General features: G+C 47.4%; 1 protein-coding gene across 11 annotated transcripts in view; it reads right to left on the bottom strand.

Moving 5' to 3' along the window:
- rapgef2b (Rap guanine nucleotide exchange factor 2b) overlaps window positions 1-15,448 on the bottom strand; it is a 400,973-nt gene that overhangs the window by 185,053 nt on the left and 200,472 nt on the right. The gene's annotated exons all lie outside the window — the stretch shown is intronic.

Here is a 15,448-nt window from a genome sequence, read left to right as displayed (position 1 = left end):
GCCCCCTTCCCTGCAGCTGCACACAGTAACACATGCAAAGGTGCAACTAACAGATGGATAAGCCAGGCTAAAGTAATAATTGAAAGCCTGTTTTCTATCAGATAACCTTGCAGGTCCCCACCCAACCACCCGAGGGAGTCCATTCATCGACTGCTTGCTGCGTTTCAAAATGAAATCTATCACGAGGAAGATTGAATTATGAAGCGGGTTTATAAACCTTTATGGATAATAAAATGACATCACCTGGAAAAGGTCCTGAATTAGCTGCAACAAATTCAACAATTGCTTAGAACAGTCTTCAATATACACATCAGTGCACAAAGACACTAGATGCATACTAAGTTAGACCATATGTCCATGCAGTAGCTGCTTCACTGTATCCATTTTGCGTGCGCTCTGGCCTACAGGCAGATGATGTCTGCTTCCTTCAAAAGCTTAACACACACACATAATATGAATCTCAAAGATATTAAATACCAAATTTGCAACAGCCTCCACTGAACAAATTCACCTTATGGTAATTAACTGCACTGGGAATTTTTTTATGCTGATACTGATTAAACATCACTGACGTAGTGCCAGGAAGAAAACCTCATTTGTTTAGCTAGCAAATATGAAAAGACTAATATTAGAGTGTGTGTGTGTATGTGGTGCAAATACAATCACTGACACAGCAACTTCTGGTGTTCAAAAATACAAACTGGATGCTGGTCTAACATTTCTCACAAACTATGCTTTTCCAGTCTCTGAACTCCTAAGAAATAGATCTTGTATCACAACTATAATGGTCACCATAAGGCAACCATCAGCAATTATCCTTTCTACCATTTTCAATCTAATCAGGCAATTAACATTTGCAACATGATTTAGAAGTTTCCACCCACAAATCCACAATTACCATTGCCTCACTGTATTTTCCCTGATAATATCACTGCGTAGCTTCTCTCACCTTTCAGACAGCTTGCATGCATTACTCCTGGGAATCTACTTATAAAACATCAAACCCAACAGCACTTCTGAGAAAGCACAATGGAACGCTGAAGCCCAAACTGTGTAACGTCAGCCAGGCTTACAAAATAAAACTGATCAAAATTACAATTTACAATTGCGGGTTAATTTCCCTGATAAAAGGCAATACAGAATGTTTTCTGTGCAGACCATTACAAGCCAGCATTAACTTCATCAGCATTTGTTAGCAGAGACAACATTCCCATTTCCTGCCATTTGCTTTCAAATGCTGATTGACATAATCCGTTCCCACCCAATTGAACAATGGAGTGCAACTCAGTCTAACATGTTTACATTAGTTTCATTGTATTATTTTAAATATCTGCCAATTTACTATGAAACACTTCCTAAAATTACAATTGAAACTGTATAAATCATTGGCTATAATATTGATAATTATTTATTACTATATGCATATTAAAGTATGCTCCATGTATTACAGATTTTTTTTAGTCTCTTGCAAGTGTTTTGGAATTTTTAGGTTTTTTTTCCAATATGAAGGACTTATACCTTTTTTAAAATTGAAGACTGCTATTCCAATCTCTCAATGATTTGGTGTTTAATGATCCTTAGGAATTGAGTTTAAAAGGAGCTATTGATCCCTCGATTCAAGAAAATGAACCACTGACACTAAAATACATCACAAGGTACTTCACAGTTGCATTACAAAACAAGGAATGACAATAAGCTGTTAGGCCACATGACCAAACCTTTGATCCAAAGCCACACAACTAACCCCAGAACTTTCCTATGAAGACTCTGCTTAGCCTTGCTCGAATCCTTGAACATTAATGACTGCAGCTAAGGTGTTGGCATTTCAATAAATGTGGACAGCACTGCAGCTAAAAGCAATATGCTGGTATTGTGCTCGGGCCTGGTCTGCACACATCTTCTACACTTGCACCCACCTTGTGAATGAGAGTAGTCAGAAACAACTTCATGAAGTTCTGGAGGCAACCTATTCCCTCACCTTTTCAAAAGGTTATAGTCCAAATTTATTTGGAAGCATTAGCTTTCGGAGCACTGCTCCTTCATCAAATGGTTGTGGAGGAGGAGTCAACTTGGACCCCACTCGAGGCTGCTGCCCTGGGATTGACACGTATTCTCAAACCAGGCCAAAGAGAAGACCGTAGATGCTGGAGATTAGAGTTGAGATGTGGTGCTGGAAAAGCATCCGAGGAGCAGGAAAATTGACATTTCAGGCAAAAGCCCTTCATCAGGAATTCATCAAGACCCATGGCAAGGTGTCACTGAAAAACTACAATGATAACAAGTTTCATCCCACCATCAAACTCACCATGGACTACATTTTAGTATCTGTCTCATTCTTGGACACATGCATCCCCATCAAGGATGGGCACCTCAGCACCTCACTCTACCGCAAACCCACGGATAACCTCACAATGCTACACTTCTCCATTCCTCATGAAGGGCTTTTGGCTGAAACATTGATTTTCCGGATCCTCGGATGCTGCCTGACCTGCTGTGCTTTTCCAGCATGTATGCTCAAACCGTTAGGAAATATATAAATGCCAGATTCATCAGCCACACCCACAAGATAGAGCAAAACACCAGTCGATCGCAATGCCATCCATATCTGAAAACCACTATCCTCAAACTTGCAAATAAACCTGAGGAGCCATCGTCATTCAGAATAGAACAGCTTACTGCAAGCAAGCATACCGACAACTGAACAACCAGGAACACTACAGGCAATTACCAGCCAATCTGACCAAAGAGCGTATCTGTGATCAGGACTTTGGATCCAGTTCTTCAGAGTTCCCTACACGCCCTCATCCCAAGTACTTCTCATGTAAACGACTCTACTGCCTTCCAAAGATCCATAAAGCCAACACACCAGGATGTCCCATCGTATCAGGCAATGAAACCCTATGTGAGAATCTCTCTGGCTATGTTAAGGCATCTTGAAACCCATTGTACAAGAGACTCTCAGCTTCTGTCACAACAGTAATCATTTCTTACAGAAATTCAGCAACCACAGACCAGTCAAACCAGGAACATTCCTCATCAAATTGGAGGTTTCAGCACTCTAAACCAGCATCCCGCACAATGACGGCATCGCGGCAACAGCCTCAGTATTCAACATCAACAACTGCCAATCTCTGAGCACCATCCTACAACTCATCTGCTTTATCCTCAACCACAATGTTTTCACATTTGATAACCAGTTCTTCATCTAGACACATGAAACAGTCATAGGGACCAAACTTGTACTCCAATATGCCAACATTTTCATGCACAGGTTCGAACAAGACTTCTTCTCTGCGCAGGACCTCCCACCAACAATATACACCAGGTATATTGTCAACATTTTCTTCCTCTGACACATGGCAAATAGTGACTGAAAAACTACACAGTGATAACAATGAGTTTCATCCCACCATCAAACTTACCATGGACTACTTTTTAGTATCTGTCTCATTCTTGGACATTTGCATCTCCATCAAGGATGGGCACCTCAGCACCTCACTCTACTGCAAACCCATGGATAACCTCATGATGCTACACTTGTCTAGCTTCCATCTGCAATATATTAAAAGAGCCGTCCCCTATGGACAAGCCCTCTGCATACACAGGATCTATTCATATGAGGAGGAACATGACAGACACTTGGAAGTACTCAAGGATGCCCTCATACGAACGGGGTACGATGCTCAACTCATCAACAGCCAGTTCCAACATGCCACAGCAAGAAACTGTAATGACCTCCTCAGGGGACAGACACAAGCTACAACCAACAGGGTACCCTTCATTGTCCAGTACTTCCCAGGAACCTAAGAATTATACCATGCCCTTTGCAGCCTGAAACACATTATCAATGAGGATGAGCACCTCGCCAAGACCTTCCCCACACCTGCACTTCTCGTCTTTAAACAACAACCAAACTTCAAACAGATCACTGTTCGCAGCAAACTTCCAGCTTTCAGCACAACACCCTAGCACAACAAACGCTGCAAGGCTTGTCAGAGTGTCAACACTGATACTACCATTATATGTGGGGACACCTCCCACCATGTACGTGGCAGGTACTCATGTGACTCAGCCAACGTTGTCTATCTCATGCACTGCAGGCAAGGAATACCCTGAGGCACGGTACATTGGCGAGATCAAGCAGAGGCTACTGCAACGAATGAATGGACACTGAACAACAATCAACAGACAGGAGTGTTTCCTCCCAGTTGGAGAACATTTAAGTGGTCCAGGACATTCAACCTCAGACCTTCGGATGGCCGTCCTCCAAGGCGGACTTCAGGACAGGCAAAAATGCAAAGCGGCCGAGCAGAGGCCGATAGCCAAGTTCAGTACGCATGGGGATCACCTCAACCAGGACCTTCAGTTCATGTGTCCCCACTGCACTACACACTCACTCTCTCACACACACTCCTACAGACCCATACACTCACGCAGACCCGCTCTCATATACAAGCTCTCTCTCATATGCTCTCACATACAAACCCACACATGCACCTTCTCACAGACTTATACCCCTTTACACTCTCACAAACTCACAGACACTCATACCACCCACAGCCCCCAACACACACACACAAGTTTGTGTGGGTGAATTTGTACTTGCAGAATTATATTTTATTTTGCTCAAAAAACTGCATGAATCCATGTAAGATTCTGTAAATCCCTTTCTTAGAAATAGAAGCAATCTGAACAATAGGGCACAGACAGCCTCATACCTTCAATGCATTATCTGAGACGACACGGCACCTATTGAAAGAACTGAAATCAAAATGGTCATTCTAAAAGATGAGAGACTTAAACAATTAATCTCTTTTTCAATATATAATTTCACTTGCATAACACTGTAAACTTTTGCTATAAATTCTGTGTCTTACGACCATATACTCCACAATGAAGGAGCAGTGCTCTGAAAGCTAGTGCTTCCAAATAAACCTGTTAGACTATAACCTGGTGTTGTGTGATTTTTAAACTTTGTACACCGCAGTGCAACACCGGCACCTCCAAATATTTTCAAAAGGAGCACTCTGCACAATGAACAGTTCACATAGAAACTAGGAGAAGCAGGCCATTCAGGAGAAAATGAGGACTGCAGATGCTGGAGAACAGAGTCAAAAAGTGTGGTGCTGGAAAAGCACAGCCGGTCAGGCATCATCCGAGGAGAGTCAACTTTTCGAGCACAAGTTCTTCATTAGGAATGACAGATGAAGGAGCAAATCTATTGGGACGATAACCTGGTGTAGTGTGATTTTTATCTATGAAGATTACTACCAATAGGATTACTACCAGTGCCACGTGCTTGCCAGCTTAGAAATGAAAAAATAGGCAGGATGAACACGTGGCTTGAGAGATGGTGTAGGAGGGAGGAGTACAGATTTGTTGGACATTGGGACTGGTTCTGGAAAAGGTGCGACTATTACAAAAGGGACGGTCTACATCTGAACCAGACCAGAACCAATGTCCTTGGGGGAGTTTTTGCTACTGCTGTTGGGGAGGTTTTAAACTATTGTGGCAGGGGACTGGGAACCAGAAGAGAAGACAAGTAGGCAGTGAGGTGGAGACTGCAGACTGTAAGAATTATGAAGATAGCACTAATAAAGGGAAGAATAGGCAGAGAGCATGTAAGCACAAAAGAACTGGTGGCCTGAAATGCATCTACTTTAATGCAAGGAGTATAGTGTGCAAGGCAGATGAACTTAGGGCTTTGATTGGTGCCTGGGAGTATGACATTATTGCCATCACAGAGACTTGGTTGAAGGAAGGGCATGATGATTGGCAACTGAATGTTCCAGGATATAGACGTTTCAGACAGGACAGGGAAGGAAGTAAAAGAGGAGGTGGAGTTGCATTGCTAGTCAGGGATGATATCACGGCTGTGCTAAAGGAGGACACTATGGTGGTCTTGGGTAGTGAGGCATTATGGGTGGAGCTGAGAAATAAGAAGGATGCAGTTACATTGTTGGGGCTGTATTACAGACCTCCCAATGGTGAACGTGAGGCAGAAGAACAAATAGGTAAACAGATTACGAATAGATGTAGAGGCAATAGGGTAGTGGTAATGGGAGATTTTAATTTTCCCAAAATTGACTGGGATACACTTAGCATCAGAGGTCTGGATGGAGTAGAATTTGTACAAAGAGTCCAGGAGAGTTTTCTAGAACAGTATGTCAATAGTCCAACGAGGGAAGGGGCTATATTGGACCTGGTACTGGGGAACGAGCCAGGACAAGTGGTAGAAGTTGAGGGGAGGGATTTCTTTGGGAACAGTGACCACAATTCTGTAAGTTTTACAATACTCGTAGATAAAGAAGAGTGGTCCTAAGGGAAGTGTGCTAAACTGGGCCAAGGCCAATTATATCAAAATTAGGCAGGAGCTGGGAAATGTGGATTGGACACAGCTATTTGAAGGGAAGTCCACATTTGAGATGTGGGAGGCTTTCAAAGATAGGTTCATGGCAGTGGAGGGTAGGCATGTCCCGTTGAAGGCAAAAGATAGGAAGGGCAAGATTCGTGAACCGTGGATGACAGGAGAAATTGTACGACTAGCCAAGAGGAAAGGGAAGTGTACATAAGGTCTAGGCAACTGAGGACAGAACAGGTCCTGAAAGAATATAGGAAGAGTAGGACTAGTCATAAACAAGGAATCAAGCGGGCTAAAAGGGGTCATGAAATAGCTTTAGTTAGCAGAATTAAGGAAAATCCCAAAGCATTTTATTCTTATAAAAGAAGCAAGCAGGTAACTAGAGAAAGGATTGGTCCATTAAAAGATAATGAAGGAAGGCTGTGTGCTGAACCTGAGAGAATGAGTGAGATTCTGAATGATTACTTTGCATCAGTGTTCACTGAGGAGAGGAACATGATGAATCTTGAGATTAGTGAGTTTGATTAGTCTGGATCACGTTGACATAAGTAGGGAAGATATGTTGGGTATGCTAGAGGTTATTAAGGTGGACAAATCCCATGGACCGGATGGGATCTATCCCAGGTTGCTGAGGGAGGCGAGAGAGGAAATAGCTGGAGCCCTAACAGATATCTTTGTGGCATCCTTAAATACAGGTGAGGTGCCGGAGGACTGGAAGGTTGCTCATGTTGTCCCTCTGTACAAGAACGGTAGTAGGGATATTCCAGGTAACTACAGACCAGTGAGCCTGACGTCGGTGGTGGGGGAAGTTCCCGGAGAGGGTACTGAGAAATAGGATCTATTTATATTTGGAAAGGAATGAGCTTATCGGTGATGGGTAACATGGTTTTGTGCGGGGGAGCTCGTGCCTTACCAACTTAATAGAGTTCTTCGAGGAAGTGACCAAGTCGTTAGATGAAGGAAGGGCTGTTGATGTCATATACATGGACTTCAGAAAAGCGTTTGATAAGGTTCCCCATTATGGACTAATGGAGAAAGTGAAATCACAGTGTACAGGGTGTTCTAGCTAGGTGGATAAAGAACTGGTTGAGCAACAGGAGACAGAGAGTAGTAGTTGAAGGGAGTTTCTCGAAATGGAGAAAGGTGACCAGTGGTGTTCCACAGGGGTCAGTATTGGGGCCACTGTTGTTTGTAATATACATAAATGATCTGGAAGAGGGCACTGTTGGTATGATCAGCAGGTTTGCAGATGACACAAAGATTGGTGGAGAAGCAGAAAGCATAAGGGACTGTCAGAGAATACAGGAGGACATACATAGACTGGAGAGTTGGACGGAAAAGTGGCAGATGGTTTTCAATCCAGACAAATGTGAGGTGATGCATTTAGGCAAGTCTAATTCTAGAGCAAATTATACAATGAATGGAAGAGCCTTGGGAAATGTTGATGGGCAGAGAGATCTAGGAGTGCAGGTCCATTGTACCCTGAAGGTTGCTGCACAGGTGGATAGAGTGGTCAAGAAGGCATACAGTATGCTTTCCTTCATCAGACAGGGTATAGAGTATAAGAGCTGGCAAGTCACGTTAAAATTGTATAAGACATTGGTTCGGCCGCATTTAGAATACTGTGTACAGTTCTGGTCGCCACATTACCAAAAGGATGTAGACGCTTTGGAGAGGGTGCAGCGAAGGTTTACAAGGATATTGTCTGGTATGGAAGGTGCAAGCTATGAAGAGAGGTTGAGTAGGTTAGGTGTGTTTTCATTAGAAAAAAGGAGATTGAGGGGGGGACCTGATTGAGGTTTACAAAATCATAATGGGTATAGACAGGGTGGATAGAGATAAGCTTTTTCCCAGGGTGAAGGATTCAATAACGAGATGTCACACTTTCAAAGTGAGAGGTGGACAGTTTAAGGGGGATACACACGGTAAGTACTTCACACAGAGGGTGGTGGGCGTTTGGAACGCGTTGCCAGCAGAGGTGGTAGAGGCAGGCATGGTAGATTCATTTAAGATGCGTCTGGACAGATGCAGGAGTAGGTGGGGAGCAGAGGGATACAGATGCTTAGGAATTGACCGACAGGTTAAGACAGCACATTTGGATCGGCTCAGGCTTGGAGGGCCGAAGGGCCTGTTCCTAGGCTGCAAATTTTCTTTGTTCTTTGAAAAACATCCTCTTTACACCTAGTCTATCCAGCCCCGTTAGAATTTTATACACTTTAATCAGATCACCCTCTCATTCTTCTAAACTCTAGTGAGTATAGGTCCTGAAGAAGTGCTTATGCCCGAAATGTCGATTCTCCTGTTCCTTGGATGCTGCCTGACCTGCTGCGCTTTTCCAGCCACACATTTTCAGCTCTGATCTCCAGCATCTGCAGCCCTCACTTTCTCCCTGAGTATAGGTCCAGTCAACCAACCTCCCCTCACAGGACAGTCTTGCCATTTCAGAGTGAAGACCCGCTGCTCTTCCTCTACAGTATTTACACCCTTTCTTAGTTGGAGCGACCAAGACTACATGGAATACTCCAGGCATGATTTCACCAAGGCCCTATATAACTGCAACTGCAGATACTGGAAAGTCAGGTTTGTTAAATGTGTGGAGGTGGAAAAAGCATAGCAGGTCAAACATCAGAGGAGCAGGGGAATCAATATTTTAGGTCAGAACTTTTCATCAGGATTGGTGAAGGAGGCCGAGAAATAAATAAGGGACTGGGGGGGGGGGGGGGGGAAACAGAGAAGGTGCTGTGGGTAAGGTAGGTGGGATGGCAATAGGTGGATGCAGGTAAAACGTGATTGTGAGTGGTCAATGGGAAGGAAGGATGGAGCAGTTAGGTAGGAAGGAAGATGGACAGGTTGGGTCAGGTCAAAGGGACATGCTGGTGGGGAGGGCTGCACCTGGGATGAGGTGGGGGGAGATTTGAAAGCTGGTGAATTCCATGTTAAGACCACATGGTTGTAACCTCCCACAGTGGAAGTTGAGGTATTCTTCCTCCAGGTTAGCGTGCAGCCTTATTTTGACAGTGCAGGAGACCCAGAATGGACATGTCGACACAGGAGGGGGAAGGTGAGTAGAAATAGCTGGCACCCAGAAGGTGGGGTTGTTTGGAGTGTATAGACCACAGATGTTCCCTGAACAGTTTTACGAGTTTGCAGTCAGTCTCTCCAACGTAAAGGAGACCAAATGGAGAGCAGTGGATTCAATAAATCAGGTCAGAGGATATGCAGTTAAATCTCTGCCGGACTCGAAATGATTCTTTGATCTCCAACTGCCATTGCTGCATCAACCCCCTCAATTTTTCCGCCCCTCTCACCCACACCGAGCTCTCCCTCTCGCAACGCGCAGCCCTCCGCTCCAACTTCACCATCAAACCAGCTGACATGGGACACACTGTGATAGTTTGAGTCAAAAGGTGTGGCACTGGAAAAGTCGTGGTGTTAGTTTGTCGCACGAACCTCTACCTCACTGAGACCACACACCAACCTGCTGACACCCCTCCTACCACCCCTTCGATCACGACCCAACCCCTCATCACCAAACTATCAGCTCCACAACTATGGCCAATTTCACTGCCTCAGGAGATCGCCCATCCACAGCCTCCAACCTTATAGATCCCCAACTTGCACCACTTGTTTCTATCTCCTACCCAAAATTCATAAACCTGACAGAGCCAGTTGACCGATTGTCTCTGCCTGCTTCTGCCCCACCGAACTCATCTCCTCTTACCTTGACTCCATTCTGTCCCCTTTGGTCCAGTAACTCCCCACCTTCATTCCGGACACAATCCACACCTTCCATTTTCTCAATGACGTTTGATTCCCTGGCTCCTAACATCTCATCTTCACCATGGACATCCAGTTTCTCTACACCTATATCCCCACGAGGAGAGCCTAAAAGCCCTCCATTTCCTCCTCTCCAGCAGACCCAACAAGTCCCAGTCCACCGACACTCATCTGTTTAGCAGAACTGGTCCTCACTCTGAACATTTCCTTTCAATCCTCCCACTTCCTACAAACCAGAGAGGTGGCTATGGGTACCTGCATGGGTCTGAGCAACATCTGCCTCTTTGTAGAATATGTGGGACAATCCCTCTTCTGCAGCTACACCAGAACCACCCCCACCTTTTCCTCCACTATGTTGATAAATGTATCAGTGCTGCAAGGAGCTCGAACAGTTATCTTCCACCCTGATCTCATATTCACCTGTACCATCTCTGACACATCCCTGCTGTTCCTGGACCTCTCCGTCTCCATGTCCGCCAACTGACTCAGCATCGACACCTACTTCAAACCCACCTAATCCCAAAGCTACCTTGGCTACACCTCCTCCCAATCTCCCTTCTGCAGAAATGCGACCCCATACTCCCAACTCCTCCACGTATTTGCTACCAGGACGAGAAATTGCATGCCAGGACGAGAAATTGCATGCCAGGACTTCCCAGATGTCCTCCAACTTCAAGGACTGTAAATTTCCCTCCCCCAGATCAACAATGGCTTCAACAGCATTTCCTCCATTTCCCCCCAACAAGGATACAGTCCCCCTAGTCCTCACATTCCATCCGACTAATCTCAAAATCCAATGCATCATCCTCTGCCATTTCCGCCACCTGTTGTCTGACCCCACCACCAAAATAATATTCCCCTCCCCACCTCAACCACTTTCTGCAGGAAGCATTCCCTCTGTGACTCCCTCGTTAGGTCTACACTCCCCACCAACCTCTCCTCCACACTTAACACCTTTCCTCCGACATGAAGACAACTATAGCCAGCCTCAACATCAACGGCAGCAGGGAGTCACGGCGCAAATTCCAGACCCCCTCGGTCCTTCAGGACGTGAGGTATGCGGTGTGCTTCCTGCAAGAAACCCACACTACCCCGGGAGACGAGAAGTGGCGAGGGGGGGTCTACATGAGTCAACTCACCCGCAGATCTGGTGGGGTGGCTATCTTGTTGGCCCCGCATTTTCAGCCGGAGATCTTGGGGGTCAGGGAGCCCGTGCCAGGCCGTTTGCTTCACCTGACGGTTCGGCTGGGGGGCGCGGTGCTTCACTTGGTGAACGTCTACCCTCCCCTGGCCGGGCCGAGGCAAGCAAGCTTCTTCGGAGAAGTGTCCGCTCTTCTCGCCTCCATCGACGAGAGCCAGTGCGTCGTCCTCGGGGGAGATTTTAACTGCGTCCGAGGACAGGGACCACGGCGGTGCCCACACCGGTTGGCCGTCGGGAGGAGGTTGGGGGACTGGGTCAAGTCCTTCGACCTGGCGGCCGTCTGGCAGAATCTCCATCCCGACTCCATCGCCTTCACCTTCGTGAGGCCTGGGGTCGGAGTGTCCAGAATCGACCGCCTGTACGTTTCGCAGGCATACGCCTCCTTTTTTCCGACGGCCTCCACGCAGCAGGTGTCATGCACGGACCATCACCTGGCGTGGGCAGAACTCCTTCCGTTCGGTGCCAAGCTCGGCTCCGGGTACTGGCACTTTAACAACCTGCTGCTGGAGGACGAGCGGTTCCGGGACTCGTTTTGTCGTTTCTGGGCCGGCTGGAGAAGGAAGCGGGGAAGCTTCCCCTCCCTGAGGCTACGATGGGACGTGGCAAGGCTCACGTCCGCGTCTTCTGTCAGGAGTACGCAAGGGGGTCGACAAAGAGGCGGAAATCCAGCATCGGGGAGTTGGAGAGGAGATGCTCGACCTGGAGTCACGCCTCGGTCAGCCCGACGCGGACCTAGCCCTGCGCGGGGTGTACAAAGAGAAGAGGGCCGTGCTCCGGGACCTGCAGCTCGTCGGGGCTCTGGGCGCATACATGAGATCGCGGATCCAGCTCCTCCAGGACCTGGACCGCGGCTCCCCCTTCTTCTACTCACAGGAAAAAAAGCATGGCACCCATCAGCAGCTCTTTCTGCTGCTGGCCGACGACAGGTCCCTCGTCTCGGATCCGGAGAGTATCAGGGCCCACGTCCGGGGCTATTACACGGCTCTGTTCTCTCCGGATCCGTCCAGCGAGGATGTTCACAGAGTTCTGTGGGACCTGCCGCAGCTCGGCCCAGAGGACGCCGGAAGGCTCGATGCTCCCGTCACCTTAGAGGAGTGTTTTAAAAAATTCTCAAGGTCAAGGACCAGGCTCGCAGGAAAGTAGTCTGACACAGAACAAACAGCCAAGAGGCGAGTCTGCTAGAATATAAGTGTTTTATTCCCCACAGTGTCCCCACAACCAGTCTCGTACTTACAACGGGTCTGGCTTATACTCACTCTACATGTTACCAAAACTGGGAGCCGTCAGTTCTCGTAGAGCGGTTGCCAACAACCCACGCTCGGCGGTTAAACGTAACCCCGGAGCAGACTCTACCGAACTGGAGACTTCTCCAGCTGATATACCCTTTTCCAGATATAAACATTCATGTGAACAGCAGAGCAAGGCTAAAAAACACATTCCATTCTGGTTACATACAGATAAGAAGATTCACACGGGAAGGTGTATAACAAGATTCACACGGGACTAAGCGACACCTTCCATTTTCGGTTAGATTCACACATGTATTGGGACACAATTTTAACCCTTTCACCACATTCCACTGCTTGGCCCAATACATGTGTTGCATAATGATTCACACATGTATTGGGACATAATTTTACACCACATTCCACTGCTTGACCCAATACATGTGTTACATTATGCCCATATGTATTCTTTCTAACAAGCGCCTACGTACACGCCAAATATACAAGCAAGTCAGGACATTACAGCATGTTAAAATCACCAGGACCGCTACCAGGATCGACAAGGGTGGGAACAGGAATGTCCCCGCAATGGAGGACATACCACTCAATATGTCCCACCAATGATGAGCTGACTCCACGTCCACTACACGGGCAGCATGTACTACCTCCTGTCCATGTATAAAGGTAGACACCGTAACCTTGGTGACATTGGTTTGATGCTTTCGTAATATCTGCTTAAGCTCCTCGGATCGGTCCAATGCCCGCTTAAACCGATCCAGGGAAATGTTCCAGGGATTCCTCAGCACTTTCCACTGCACCTTGGTAAAGTGGCGAGCACTGCTATAAGTGGTCAACAAATAGGTGTGATTCTGCCAGTGCCACTGATAGACATTTGAGAGGCATCCCGAGAACGGTGCTGAGGGAAGCATAGGATGTGGATTATTGGTAGCCACACAGAGCGTGTGTGGCCCAATCTGCCACATCATGTCCCTTGGAGTCTCAACAGTCCATTCGCACAGGGCCGTTCCCTTAGTCAAGCAAGGGTCCCGATACCTGTCCATCAGTAGGCAAGTTTTCCCCTGATCAGTCTGTTCACAAGCGGACAGATCATAGGTAATATTGGTATCTGGGCTAAACCACTGTCCCCTTGTCTTCAGAAAATAATATCCAGAAGATGTAATCACTGGTAATACATAATATCGACAGACCGTAACAGTGTGGGTTACATTCATGGTAACAAAGTATCCGTTACACATAGTTGCGTTACACCATGTTCGCTCTGGATGGGTTATCATCCACAATTTCTCAGATACATTCCATAGTCCCCTCCACGCCTGTACATTGGGGGATGTTACCACACGCAAAAAGCGTTCTTTCTGTATTTGAGCATGCAACATTTGAATATGACAGGCAGTCCAATTTAACTGAGCCGTAATGTTCTCAAACAGTTCCTGAGTGGCGCCCCAGACATCCAGTTCCCATTGCAGAGATCGTATCATTATTTCAGCTGTCTCTCCTTGAGTCATCATTACGGATGGCATCCACCTTCCAATAGTATGTAGTCCTTGTGAGGTGGCCTGTCCCGTGTTAGATAATTTAGTACGGGTTACCTCAGAGTCAATGGCATTCGAGATACCCATAACAGTTCCTGCGCCTCCCAGCAGGGTGTCGTACCACGCTCGTCGCCGCCTCTTGGTATGACACTCAGGTATGAGGGGCAACTGTACCCGCCAATGAACATCAGTGTGCAGTACCGCCCGGGCCATCTGTTGACAAGTTGACATAATAGGGGCCAACTGTGTTCGATGCGACCGCACGCCCCCCGTGGCACCCCTCTTCGGTGCTGGCCCGCCCCGCGTGGGGTTTAATAACGCCTCAGACGGGGCGTTCGTCGAGGGCAGTACCATTATTAACCACATGAATCGATGACGATTCCGAATATCGGTGGCATTGCGCAGCCACAGATCTTCCCCCCGAGCTGTGACGCTCCAATGAGTCCCCGTTGTCCCGCATGTCTGGGTGCGTCGGTCCCACAAACACGTCTTGACTTGGGCATTTACCACCAGGGTGCAATTAGGCGGTATGAACGATATGTCATATTTTTCCCCATCCCGGCGCATGTAGCACTGTGCACACGTGTACAATTGACAGTCGCTGGTGAGAGTCAGAACAACGCACTGCTGACCGGGTTCACATGTAAAGTCGTCCTGCGTCCGTCGCTGGCTACTGGCCTCCCACCGCACCTCATGGCGGGCGACCGGTACCAGCGTCCAGGCCGTGATACCGATGCCCTGGAGTGGCCATCCGATCGCGAACATCGCCAATAGGAGTCGCAATCCCCATGACCACCCCATGTTCAAGGCGGAGGGTCAGCCTGCGGGTGCATAGCAATTACAACATTATTTAGGTCTCACGTAAGTAGCACTGGTTCGCCGGGACGTTTGCCCAGGTCGGGTCTCCGGGGTACATAATGGTGACCAGACTGTCCTTCCCCTGTGCTATGATTTCGGCCGGCCTGGGGGGGCCGGTCGTCTGGCGCACCCATACCTTGGCCCCCTTAGTGTCAGTAGACCCAAATCCCCCCGTCCCACGCTCAGTAACCGTAACGGGAGCTCCCATCTCTTCCACCGTTGTAAGGTTACATGGCTTAATGACCAATTGCGCTATTCTGTCCCCCTTCTGTATCACGTAAGGTTCAGCGGTGATGTTGACCAGGATCACCCCCAACTCCCCTTGGTAGTCTGCGTCAATTACGCCTGCCATCACATCAATCCCCTTTAGTGACAGTCCCGACCGCGGGAGGATATGCCCATAGGTTCCAGGGGGACAAATCAACCCTAACCCGGTCTTAATCACCATAGGTTTCTGTTGGATCAAAGTCTG

The sequence above is a fragment of the Chiloscyllium plagiosum genome, unplaced genomic scaffold, assembly GCF_037043375.1.
Source record: "Chiloscyllium plagiosum isolate Xiang-an unplaced genomic scaffold, Cpla_swu_hap1 HiC_scaffold_36, whole genome shotgun sequence".
Classification (NCBI taxonomy): domain Eukaryota; kingdom Metazoa; phylum Chordata; class Chondrichthyes; order Orectolobiformes; family Hemiscylliidae; genus Chiloscyllium; species Chiloscyllium plagiosum.
The sequence above is the reverse complement of the archived record's forward strand: the minus strand, read 5'-3'. Positions and strand labels throughout refer to the sequence as shown.